The 14461-nt window shown below is 34.2% G+C and overlaps 1 long non-coding RNA gene across 1 annotated transcript in view; it reads left to right on the top strand.

The window, feature by feature from the left end:
• Positions 1–14461, top strand: part of LOC127867471 (uncharacterized) — a 45335-nt gene that overhangs the window by 13851 nt on the left and 17023 nt on the right. The window contains exons 2-3 of the long non-coding RNA XR_008043508.1: positions 5836–6010; positions 11409–11446. This is a non-coding gene — a long non-coding RNA (uncharacterized LOC127867471). The remainder of the gene's footprint in view (positions 1–5835; positions 6011–11408; positions 11447–14461) is intronic.

Genomic DNA, 14461 nt, shown 5'->3' with positions numbered 1-14461 from the left:
AGAGATTCACGAAAGGTTGTTTGCACTTGCCAAAAAAAACCACAAGTTTAATGTGATGATGCTTGTGGTCGCTGTTTGGTTTCGAATAATGATATTGTAGGATTGTTATGCCGGTGTGCATTGCTTATGGAATGCAAACACAATTTTGCAATAAAATTAATAACTATCACTTTGATGAGATTTGTAAAATAATTTGGTGATATTTTGAGCTTTTATAAATATCCTCTTTATATACAGGGATCATATTTTCCCACAACATCAATCGGTCTGGATTTAAAATCGGGGGAAAAAGTATTCGTAAATTTACATCCGAAATACATGCCAGAATTTTTCAGGACAAAATCAGGACACTCCATAAAAAATTGTCGGGATATTTTACCAAAAAGCAGGACACCTAAAACGATCAATCATTCGACCTTTACTTGAGTAAGTATATTACTCACAAAGACTCTAATTATCTGCCCAATTTTGACGACACATGTGTTAAGAAATTCATGAACTCAGCGTTCTTCATTGTTCGGAATTTAACACGCTCTATAAACTGAATTGTGGGGTTTCCCCGTATGCCTCGATTTGACATCCAATTGGTACAGGGATATCCCCTTGAACGTATGTAAATCGCGTGACGCGATGTGAGCCCATCGCATTGTGTCACACCGGTCTTACTGACAATTACGTAGTTCTTATTCAACCAATCGTCAAATAACTCTAAATTTAGAGTGATGCATTATGTTACAATATGTTGAAAATCAGTCGAAAACGAAAGTTAATTTATGTGAAACATCGATGCGTAATGGTCAGCATCCAATTTGTTTGATGTACAAAATAGGTGTTTTAACAGGTTTTATAACCTAAGGTGGTATAATACACAGGATAATTACCGGTAGTGTCAATGGCGTTTATTTCTGTATGATAAATCTTTCGATAGCAATTAGAAACCCCTTTCATAAAAACACTGTGGTGTGAATGCCTGATAAAATCAATAATTTGCCGATAAATCGCTGATAAGGTGTCAAAAACAACACTGGTCCACTCGAGTAGCAGAAGCGGGTTGTTAATTGGGGGCAATAAAGGGATTAGCGATGGTAAATTTTAGCCAAACTGAGCTTAAATAACGAATTTTATTGGGAATTTATAGACTTTACATCGTTTTTTTTTAGGGATGTTGGACGGAATCGGACCGACTGTTTGGGATTTTCAATCGGTCTTTCATGACCCCAATCGGTCTATAGGACCGACAAAACCGAAAAAAATATGATCCCTGTTTATATAGCTTGATTGCACTGCCATGAAAGGAAAAGAGCTATGAAAAAGTTATTATATTGAGCCTAGCCACTTGGTGGGTTATATTCACTATTTAAATTGTTCTATACAACTCTTGTTGGTTGTGTTCACTTGTTCCATAAGGCTATAGTGGGGGTTGTATTCACTTGTTCCATAAGGCTAGTGTGGGTTGAATTCACTTATTCCATGAGGCTGTAGTGTGGGTTGTATTCACTTGTTCCATGAGATAATAGTGGGTTGTATTCACTTGTTCCATGAGATAATAGTGGGTTGTATTCACTTGTTCCTTGAGATAATAGTGGGTTGTATTCACTTGTTCCATGAGATAATAGTGGGTTGTATTCACTTGTTGCAAAAGACAAGTGTGGGTTGTATTCACTTGTTCCATAAGGTAATAGTGGGTTGTATTCACTTATTCAATAAGGCTAGTGTGGGTTGTATTCACTGGATGTATTCATTTGTTACTTGAGGCTTATGTTGTTGTATTCACTAGTTCCATCAGGCTTGTGTGGGTTGTATTCACTTATTCCAGGTTTTTTTCTCAGCATTTTGGGAAGATAGCCCATGGCTTTGAAATTGGGAATTTTATCTGCATTTTCAAGAAATTGGGAAAATAAATTGGGATTTAAAACTACATAAAATAATACAACTATGAAGGTTGTTCTCCTGCTCTGGATTCATCATTTGAGTCAATAAATTCCATAACTCAGAGCAATATTTGCTTACTCGGATATTTCGACTATATCACATAGTCGTCATGTGAGATATATGTGATATAGTCGAAATATCCGAGTAAGCAAATATCGCTCTGAGTTATGGAATTTATTGACTCAAAATACATGAAAGAGTTCAATATCTTTTATCACAAACTCCACAAACACCATCATGATCCACAGTTTTCCACATAATAAACTCACACAAAGTCTTCAGTCACAAACTTATTTCCCTAGTTTCAACATGTTGAATATCAGTCAGCATTTTGCTTTCGGAAATCAACGATGTGCGGATGACGATGCCAGAGAGTCACTTTAATTGTTATTCAATTACTATCATTGACAATTGAAGGAGTTTCAATGGGAGGACTTGTACTTGTTGACGATGTTGTTTTTTTTTAAGGATGCTTGCTTAAAAAAAAACAGTTTTTGTTTGGTTACATTTTTGCTAAGGAATCTTTTTCAAGTAATATTTCGAATTGTGTGACATATTTGTTTTCCATTCAGCCCAATCACAAAACACTTAAATTTCATCACAAATATAATAAGCGCCTGAACAACACAGAGAATATCGGGCACACGAATAATGCCTACGTTATCCAAATCGAGGTGTTGTCTAAAAACTGTACATAACTGGATCAGACTTCACTTTGTTAAAAATTGAAACAGCAGATGTCATTAGCTTTTTTTCCCAATTGGGAATTTTTAAGCAAATGTTGGGAAAAAAATATACTTTTTGCGATTGGGAATATAGCCGAATTAATTTCGGCTATAAAATCTGCCAAAAAAAACCCTGCTTATTCAATAAGGCTATTGTGGGTTGTATTCACTGGATGTATTCATTTGTTACTTGAGGCTTATGTTGGTTGTATTCAATTATTACATAAGGCAAGTGTGGGTAATGTATTCAATTATTCAATAAGGCTTGTGTTGGTTGTATTCACTTATTCAATAAGGATGATGTGGGTTGTATTCAATTATTCAATAAGGTTAGTGTGGGTTGTAGTCACTTATTTCCAGGCCAAGTTTGAATCTAGTCATGTGCTTAAAAAAAATTGTTCACTAGATCAAATCTTAGAAAAATCGTGTAACCACATTTGAGGCAACATAATAACTCAATCTTGATGAAATGTGGTATAATTATTTATCTTTACACTATCTAGGCCATGTTTGAATCTGGTCAAAGTGGGGTCTGTCTCAAGGTCAAGGTCTTCAACAATTGGTGTACTTTGAACTCGGGGCGAGTAGTATAGCTCTAATTTTTCTTCGAAAAGTCGAGCTAAAATGTCTACAAGATTTGAAGTAATCTTTAAACATAACCCTTTCCCACTCAGAAGCCAAGTGAAAACGTCTATGTGCAAACAGCATAAAACCAGATTAACAGCGAGTACCTCGCAGTCTGTTCAGGTTTAATGCTGTTTGCTGCTCATCAGTATCTTAGGGTTGAAAATGAAGCCTTTAAAACTTGAATCAAGTACAAAAGGTCTTTAATAAAATCAAACTTTCTAAAGGTCAACAAATGCATCAAAATACATAGCTAAGTGGTAAAGGGAGCAGTGGTCTAATGGTAGGACGCAGGCTTAAAGATCGAGAGGTCCCTGGTTCCAATCCCGCCCTGACAGCTGGAATTTTCCTGAGCAAGAAATTTATCCCACATGTGCTCCTCTCCACCCAGGTGTATAATTGGGTACCTGTGAGGGAAATAAGCCAATGTGCCGTGGCTGCATACTGCACTGAATGTTAACGGATGCCTAATGACCCAGTCACAAGGAGAAACGAGAGCGCCGATGGCGTTAAAAGCATAGGTGCAAGATACAGGGAAGAATGGCGTCACGTGGTATAATGTAGTTCGATAACGCCATCCGCGAATTTCTCAAATCAATAATTTCAAACAATTACCGACTATTTAAATAGATAATCTTTCCATTTACATCAGTGTTTGAAACGCTTATGAAAAATAATTACCCAAGCCTTTCAAAATTTAAGCACGGACAGATCTGTATCTTTTCACAAATGAAAATAGACGCTACCCTATTCGTCTGCGTCAAGAATTTGTCGTAAAACTTGTGGTAAGCGTTAGATGCAGACGTGCACTACAGATTGAGTTCTGAATACAGATTTCTGAATGCAGATTTTTATAGAAACTCCTCAAAGCAGTTACTTCCCTTGCTTCGCCCGGTCAGTAACTTCTAGTATAAGGGAGGCCACTGCGTAGGAGATTGAGATTTATAGTGCAGATAGAATTGTTTTACAAATGAAATTTGTTTTAGGTTATAAGAAGATTTTTTGACATAAAACGGTCTTAGAAAAATTCACTAAAAACGGTGTCAGCAATATTCTTGGAAGAAAACGTTAGAAAAACGTTTCCAAATTTTTTTTGTAAGAATGACCATATACTAAATTAAATAGATATTTCGTCTGATTTTTGATCAGGTAAGGCTTCATAATGGGTAACCGAGCGATGTGGATTTTTGAAATGTGGTATATACCATAAGCATAGGTGCGTAAACGCACCTATGCTAAAAATGTGAAGCGCCTCTGAACACACATACTGTAGGAAAAGGGCACTATATAAATTTGTTAAAAAAAACAATTAGGCTGTATTCACTTGTTTATACTGTAAATTCGGGCTGTGTCACTTGTTCAAGAAGCTAATGTGGGCTGATTTCTTTTGTTCTAATTGTTCCTTAAGGCTTTATTTATTAATAAGTGTAGACATCTCAATGGATGTATAATTGAGAGTGAACTCAGTTGTTCAGTCATTTGGCAGATTTCAAATTCATATTTCATGCATTTATCTTTAATTTGATGAATTCACAATTGTATGAGGTATATTATATATGGTGCTAGCAATTATGTATTGAATATGTGTAGCCTGACATTGAGTGGTAATGCACCGCAAACAGTCCAAGCATAAGAAATAAGATCAAAAAGAACGAAGCATTTACCACTAATTGATTATATTTCATGATGCATAAAACTTCACATATAACAATGACTGGATATAATATTGCCTCATGAAAAATGTATTCACGCTGCTGAACTTGTATACCAGTCCATGTTGAATAGATAGATGCAGCAGCCACGGTATTGATGTTCATTGACAGACTCTGTTGCTTTCCCCGTAATGTAAGGTCCAGGGACAGGTCTTGCTTCATCCAAATATTTAAGACTGGTTCGATAATTGGTTATTGTTTATTGCTTTTCTTGTGTGCAACATGTGTGGAACGAGTTGTAGAGCATTTCTCAATGCTCCAATTGGGGAGCATAAAATTCATGATGAGAATGTAAGAAAGATGCTTTTAGTAATTGAAATATTTCTAGAAAGTGCTTATAACTTTATTGATACTTGTTTCTTGAAATGTGCATCCTTCTAATGTTTATGGAGTCATATTACTTTGTGGGACTTAGGAAGTTTGATGGTGTTTCTGAAATATTCATTCAAAGGATTCAAAGTCTCTGGTGAGATATTCTCTATTGGCAATTTCATGCATGATTTATGTCTGTATGTTGGTGATTGACTATGAAAACTTAAAAATGGTTTGGTTTGTTTAATTTAAGCTTTTCCATCATGATTTTTTAAGTAATGTATGTTGTAAAACATAACAAAATATTATGTGAAAGCAATAGAAACAATAGTGTAAATGAGATGTTTTTTTTCAAAAAGTCTACATGAATTTCCCATATAAACCTTCTCCAAACTACCATAAGCAAATTATTTTTGGTAAAAAGTAAACTTGTTTTGTAATATTTGGTTGTAATATTTGTTGCCAAGAAATTATGGACTTTCTTGTCTACTGCACAGTTATTTATCAACAATTTCTTGATCCACTTCCAGACCAAACGAGTACAAAGAGGGATGGCATTTGTCTCTGGTGCGTCTACAGACAGTTATCTTGACCTTAATAGAACATCAAAGACACTTGACACTTGACACCAGGTATCCGGGAAATACGTCTTCATTGTTGTGATGATTATTGCCATGGAAGAGTTACGGTCATCATTCTCTATTGGTAAGATACTGTACGATCATTTATATTTATTGTATCAAATTTTGCAGCTTGAAAAAAAAAAATAAATAATAATAATAACAATAATATAATAATTATAATAAATATATAAATAATTAAGCATTTACATTCGTTTTCTTATTTTATGGTTTTTCAAACAATCACTTTTTGTGTGGACATGTCAGTTGCTGGTTTTCGGATTTTGAAAAAACCAGGGCAGAGGATTTTTTTGGGGTCATTAACTAAATTGTCTGTATTAACTTTGTGGATTTGTCAGCCCACAAAATCAAGGAAAATAAGGGTCCCACAAATAATAATGATTTTACATTATATGGATACATATTGGCTTAAAGATGTATTCCTGGTCTGCAACAGGTTAAATTTGTGACCTGGGATGTGATCTGTGAAAAAGGGCTTTAATGCATGTTCGTTAAGTGTCGTCCCAGATTAGCCTGTGCAGTTTGCACAGGCTAATCAGGGACAACACTTTCGGCTTTAATGATATTTTCTGTTCACAGACAGTATTTTCTAAGCAAAAATCCATTTAAGGCGGAAAGTGTCCTCCCTGATTAGCCTGACGTGTGCGGACTGCACAGGCTAATCAGGGACGACACTTTACGCACATGTATTAAACCCTTTTTCACAGAGCACGTCTCTTATTTTACATTATATGGATACATATTGGCTAAAAGATGTATTCCTGTAGCCAATTGTATAAATCTGGATATCTCTTATCCAGCGGATAACTTTTGGCTATCTTCAATTTTATGATAGGATAACCAAAAGTTATCCGCTGGATAAGAGTTATCCAGATTTATACAATTGGCCGCTGCCAGGTCTGCAACAGGTTAGAGCTGTGACCAATATAGCCCTTTACCTCTTAGATACGTATATTGACACATTTGTAGTCCCTCTAAAAGTTAAATATAATTAAAGACCTCTCTTAGTTGATTCAAATTTTAAAGGCTTCATTTCCAACCCTTACATACTGATAAGCAGCAAATAGCATAAAACCTTAACAGACTGTGAGTTACTCGCAGGCTGTTCTGTTTTTTTGCTGTTTGCTCATAGCCATTTTCACTTTGCATCTGAGTGGGAAAGGGATAATTGACCTACACATAGCAGCTGTGTCAGCAACAGGAATGCAATTGGTTTAGTAATTTATTATGTATGGATTATCATTATATTGGTTTAGTAATTTATTATGTATGAATTATCATTATATGACATTTCACAAAAGATGATTTCGCATTTATCTTAGTTTTCCATAAAAGACCAAGTCACATTTATCCTAGTTATCAGTTGACCTAGAGCAATAGATCACATTTAACCTATTTGGCCGTGGTGCAATTATCACATATACATATCTTATAGAGCAAATGAAGTTGAGCCTAATTAAATGTCTACAGCAAAGAATAATATGTTAACCCTTAAAGCGCTGGAGCTGAATTTTAAAGGCCTTTGCAAACAGTTTGGATCCAGATGAGACGCCACAGAACGTGGCGTCTCATCTGGATCCAAACTGTTTGCTATTCTGATAGTATTCTTTGAAAAAAATGAAGAAAATGCTTATTTTACAAATTCAGCAGACGACATTTTAGCAGACGACAAATTTCCCAGCATGCAAAGGGTTAAAGCTTATGCAGCTGGAGTTTTAACCCTTTCCATCTAAATAGAAGCAAAGTAAAAATGGCTATGTGCAAATAGCGTAAAACCAAAACAGCCTGCGAGTAACTCGCAGTCTGCTCAGGTTTTTTGCTGTTTGCTGTCCATTAGTATCTAAGGGCTGGAAATGAAGACTTTAAAACTTGAATGTAGTAAGAAAGGTCTTTAATTAAAATTAACTTCCTAAGGGACTACAAATACATGAAAATACATATCTAAGTGGTAAACGGTTAAAAATCCTGTGAACAAAATCTAAAGTAGCTTAGGATGACCTAATAAATATAATTATGTAAAAACACAAATGAACAGAACATAATTTTATTACACATACACTTTACAGTTTCTAGTGTTAAACAAAAACAATAATACACAATACATAACAAAATTAGTAAGTGGATTTAGCAGAAATGTTATAAAATAGTTATGGATGAACTTTACAGATAATTGAAGAAAACTCGTTTTAAATCACACTGTTAACAGTGTATATTGCTACATATGGATGCTTTTAAATACTTTTATAATCATTTAATAGGTAAAACATTAATTGTAATTTGAAGGAGCATAGAATATAACAGTGCAAATCCAAACCACATATAAATTAAGTAGCAACGTCATAATTACAAAATAATTATACATGTAGTTGAACTTGTATAATATATATCAGCATATAGTCTATAATCAGTAAAATATAAAAATAATTATAATTTCGAAATATAACAATAATTATATAAAGAATGTATACATTATATCTTTATGTGGCCTCAGGTTACTCATAATATGTTAGAATACTTGTCTCATCTTTAAACCAGTTGTGTGGCAAACATATGTGTAACAAGAAATATCTTTAAAAAAGATAAACGGCGTAAATAGTTTAATGAATGAGATCAAGGATAGCGAATGTCTTTTTCTGTGCAGTTCTTAGCTGCATCACACGCAGTACGGGATGTTACGGGGAGTTTTCGCGGCTTATTTTACATTATAACATATTGCTGGTCATAAACCTATAGATACAAAACAGAAAACCAAAAGAAGAATGGAAGTGAAATTTAAACATATGAGTCAACCGGCCACACCAGAACAAACCTGTTTTAGTGGTCTGTCGGGCATTGCTATTTGATTCGATTATTAACAGTATCGAGAATCATCGTGCTCATGCTTAAAGTGATATTATGGGCATTTTGCACTGTCGAATTGAGCTGAAAAGAATTAACAGGTCAAAATAGTTAGTTAAAATGTGGTTACTGATCAATTATCTGCAACTCACCTTGCTACCAGTTGTTTATAAAAATATATTTTATATTCGATATTCTTACGTGACCCACCCAGTCCTGTAAGCCGAAATGATCCGTAAAACAATATTGTGTCTTTGTGTCGTATGAACAAATCTGCACTAAAACTAAATTTAGGTTCACCTCGTAAACGCATGATCAGTTGTCAAACGAAAGTACGGTTAATATTCAAATGCATTATTTTTCTCTTTCTGGTATATTGTTTTAGTATGTTGATGCTGCATTAATTACTATAAGTGTATATGAAGTAGAAACATCAAAAATAATCAACGGTTGCGATAGACACCTATAAACTGTTACATGCTCATAATATCACTTTAGTACATTAGGCAATATGGTGGAATAATTATTGTTAAATTTATTAAAAATAATATTTATCATTGTATTGTTGAAAACACATTAAGAATCTATTATTGACATACCATAATTATATTGCTGAATATCTTCTTTTAACATATTTCTGGTCTAAAGAAAATTCCAGGTAACCTAGTTCACGGATAGCGTCTTTATTATATAACGATTATTTTACTGACCGCGAACTCCGGTGATGACCTGTATATAAACTCTGAATGTCCGCGACTTGACCCGAAACCTCGCGGGTTGAAATGCAATTCTTTAAAGTGAGGCCTCGCTTCCACTGCTCTTTATACTTTTACATGTTAACATGTTGACAGGAATATGGAAGTAAGTACTAAATATGAGAACATAGCCTTTTAAGTATAAACGCTTTTGCGCTGGTAATACTCTGAAAATAAAAGGTGTACGCACAAACTGTATTGATGTCGAGAATTGAGTGTAAAACTGTTCTATCTATTAAGCCTTTTCATTAGAGATAAAATTGTTTCATACAGTAAAACAGTGGTACAAAGACGCGGATATGTTTCCAATGTTCTGGTGGTATACTCAAATCAGCCAATGGAATAAATGAAGTGTATTCATTCGTACCTAGCCGCGGGAAATTTTATTTGAATTTTATTGGACACTTACAAAGGTCAAGTCAGGGTGAAAAGCTGGCTTATGCAGCTTACGCCGAAAAATAGACATCAAAGGAGATAGAGAAATGCAAATTGAGATAAAATTAAAATAAAGATACAATTAAGATAGGGGTTTATCACCCAAACTTAAAGATGGGATGCTCATGGTAAGTGACTCTTGTTGTGGAGCTAGGCTGTGTGTGTAATATTATTATATTTTTTTTATAGGCATTTTTTTCTATTTTGACAACTAAGTTAGTGAACTTACAAAATTGTGATAGTTTAAACTAGAAAGAGTTGGGTCTGCTTGAATGCATTAATCATGGCAAAAAATTTGTATTATATGGGCTTTAAATAAGGCTTCTGATGGGTACAGAAATTGGTTGACAATACTTAATGAACAGTGCATGCAATTGCATGCTCTGTAAAACAGGGATTTAATGCATGTGCGTAAAGTGTCATCCCAGATTAGCCTGTGCAGACTGCACAGGCTAATCAGGGGCGACACTTTTCGCCTAAACTGGATTTTTTGCTAAGAAAAGTCTTTCTTTAAAAGGAAAATATCATAAAAGCAGAAAGTGTCGTCCCTGATTAGCCTGTGTGGACTGCACAGGCTAATCTGGGATGACACTTTATGCATATGCATTAAACCTTTTTTCACAGAGCATGGCCCAAATGTATTACATATTTAATGGGCAAAAGTGAGTCTTCATAATGACATCAAATGACAACCCATTCTCCTCCCTATTTCTGATTATAAAAGGGCAGTTGTGACAAAAAGTTAGTACCCATTATACTGGTTTATCAGCTAGCTCAGAAAAAGGGTGAGTGGGTTAACTGACCAATATGATTCGACTCAATAACTGTTGAAAACTGAAAAAAACTAACAACAAAAGAAGAATCGAACACACAAGAAAACAAAGAATAATATTAGTTGCGCAATTTATTGTTTTATAAAAAAATATCAGTAACAGATAACTAGTATTTTATGATGTCGTATAATAAAAAAGATATTTAGATTCATATAATTTACTATGATATTCAGCATCTGGGTCAATGTAACTTTCTATCATATTTATGAGATTTTGGTTTCTTTTGACATTTAAATTTTAATCCAAAACACAAACTTGACAGTAGCATTTTTCTTGAATGTTTTCCTCTTGCCATACTGTTGGTGTTTTAAAATTCTATGGAAACAGTACACCTTTAAGGTTGGAAATCTATCTATATATAACAAAATTCCTTGTCTGATTTAATCATTCATAAGTGGCCATGTGAGTTGTAAACCTGATAAGAAGCATGAATTGGGTCAATTTTGTAAGAAGTACCATGCACGTATAGTACTGCATGCCTCCGTGACCCTGAATCCATGAATGAACATGAGCTGATATGCCTGATCCAATGATATTTTGATATCATCATGCAAAGTCTCAGTTAGTGATATAATGTTAAGTTTCTGTGTTTTTTTTTCAGGACTTTGGAATGTTTCACAGCTGATGTCTTCATGAATGGTGAGTGATTTCAACATTTTTGTAAATAATCAAAGGACTGGATACACTGTTCTACACTTTGCGCTAAAACATTGTCATAATGGTAAATTATTGTTACCTTGTGTATTTGATAGTACTGTTTATGCACATCTTTCAGTTTTTGTTGTCCATGATATGGTAGATTAATAGGTTTTTTCCTGTTTTAGGATAATTATAACGATTGCAATCTGTAGAATTTTCCACTCAGACAGCAGTTTTAGGTATTTACCCATTTATGCCTAGTGGACTCTCCCATCCTTCTAAATTGGATCAATTTATTTTACAAAATAAGGGATGTCTAGTATATTTATTTCTATGTTTAGAATGTTTTCTTACAGAAATTTCTTTAAGCAAACAGCGCAGACCCTGATGAGACGCCGCGGCGTCTCATCTGGGTCTGCGCTGTTTGCCAAGGCCTTTTTTCTGGACGCTAGGCATTCATGGTTAAGGATGCCTCTGAGCTGGAACACCTTCGCTGTGAAAGTTTCTCTTCATCCTTGGTCGTTGATCACTTGACAATTTTAAATTTATTAAGCATTTGATTGTCCATGAAAATAACTTCTAATTACTTCATATTCTTGACGTGTTCAGCATAGTCAGTTACAAAACCAGTTTATATCATTGCTGATGATGTTACCATCAATTGATTCACAATTCATATTGAATACTTTACACTTACAGTCAGTAAACTGTTTTAATATTCTCTGACCTGTTAATTGATTGTTGATTTAGAAGATACTGTGATTGAGTTAACTTGCAATGGTACATGGCAGAAGTACCTTTCCTTCTGTCTTAGCTGGTCTGAATACATAATATTTTGTCATAGAGTCAAATAAGGTGTAGTTACTGACTGGGAAATCATTGATTTTTGCATAATTAGATTAAAAGGCATGTTACATATGGTCTTAGACCCAAGTGCGTCTTATTACTAAGAAAAAAAAAGGCTAAAGTGTGAAACCATTAATGATATTGTAAATTAATAAAATATTGAGTTGACTGTTCTTTATCAACTTTTCAAACTATCATCATGACTGCTCACTCAGCATAGGATTTGTAAGACTTGAGCCTTGCACTGGGAAAACAGGACTTAATGCATGTGTTGTTAGTGTTGTCACGCAGGCTAATCAGGGAAGACACTTTCCATTTAAAGGGGAAAGTGGCGACCCAGATTGGTGTGTGCCGACTTCACAAGCTTATCTTGGGTGACACTTCACGCATATGCATTAAGCCCTGTTTTCCCAGAGCAAGTCTGATCATATTCATGGAGAGTTGAAGACCTTTGGAGTGTGCCGACTTCACAAGCTTATCTTGGGTGACACTTCACCAACATGCATTAAGCCCGGTTTTTCCAGAGCAAGGTTTATCATTTTTATGGAGAGTTGAAGACCTTTGGAGTGGGTCAACATGGAAAGTTACCAAAAAATAAACATTTATTTCGAAATTTAGGATACAATAATATGAAAAAAGAACAGTTTAAACTTGATCTGCTATACTTGGTTTTCTTCTTGTTAGAGGTGAGCTATAGAGGTCATGTATACCTCTTCGAAAGCTCTTACAGCTGACGCTAACCCTAATACCACAGAATGACCCATTTGGTCACACTGCTTTTATGTCAGTGATATTTCTTTGATGTTTAATGCTTAATCCTGATTTGGGTTCTCCAAAGGGCATTGACATGGATTTTTATTGGCTCTGTTCACAATTTTGTAGCACTGTTTGTTTCCTTAGTATTGTTAAGTACATTTTAAAGATTATTTAATGTTTTTGTTCTATTTGAAGTGGTACCTTTACAGAATTGTTTTGGAAAAGCAATTATTCATACTCCATTTAAATGTTGTAGGACATACTTTACAAATAAACCTGTTGTTTTTTTCACCTCACATTCGATTACTTTTTTCCGAGAAATTGTTTAATTGCCTTTTAAAGTTTTAAATCTTTTGGTCTCCATTGTTCCGTTTAGATGTCACCTCTTTCTGTTCAATATAAAGTTATTCAACTGTATCACAGATACTAACATCATTGTTTTGCCATTGTCATCCCTAATTGTTGGACATAATAAGGCGCAGGCTTGTATAATTGAAATATTCAGCAATTTAAATGTGATGGAGCATTCAATGCATTTTGACAGATGCAATCAATTGTTAGGAGTAAGAGTGAACCAAGTCCTTTGGCTGCTTTCATGCATAAACCAATTGTTTCCAATTGTATGCTTAAATAATGTTGAAATTAGAGATGATTGATATTTTGTACTGAAAACAAAGCCGAACAATATTCTTACGTCCCATGATACCCGAGGTAGCCAAGTTTGCTGGCCTGCAGGTAATCACTGGCCTTCCTGCTGCACTCGACTGTCATTGTTATACGAAATATTACTATCTGCATTATTTATGCTGCTAAAAGCACATAACAATTGTCTTTACAATATGCACTATTTTCTGCACCATAGTTTTGCAACTAACGAAACGATGACTGTCTTATTTTTATATTCTGTTAAATGTTCCAATTACAATACTACCTCAGTCATTATGAACTATTCTTTATTTGCAAACCAGCTGTTTTATGTGATGATGATGCATATTTTGCTTGTTGAAATATTACCTTTCAATTGTTCTTGATTGTATTGTGTAATTTTAGTTATACAGAGGTCTCAAAAAAAAATTGCAGATAAGACTTTGAGAAAAGAAATCCTGTAAATTAGGCAACAGTGGAATTATTTATATAAAAAGGTCTAAACCAAAAAAATGCATGCTTCACATTTTTGCACATATACCTACTTGGTTTAAGCTAAAAGTGATGTTTATTTATCATATTATTTAAAATAAACTGTTTAAAATGAAAATTATTATTTTTCATAATAACACAGTACATTTACATATATTTATATTTATGTAATAGTACATGTTTTAGTACAGTGTTTTCAACCTTCAAATATAAACATAATGTCTGCTATGTTCTTGATTTTTCAACTCCCGTGGTATAGGGTCACATATCTATTGA

Source organism: Dreissena polymorpha, chromosome 2 (genome assembly GCF_020536995.1).
Source record: "Dreissena polymorpha isolate Duluth1 chromosome 2, UMN_Dpol_1.0, whole genome shotgun sequence".
Classification (NCBI taxonomy): Eukaryota; Metazoa; Mollusca; class Bivalvia; order Myida; family Dreissenidae; genus Dreissena; species Dreissena polymorpha.
The sequence above is the reverse complement of the archived record's forward strand: the minus strand, read 5'-3'. Positions and strand labels throughout refer to the sequence as shown.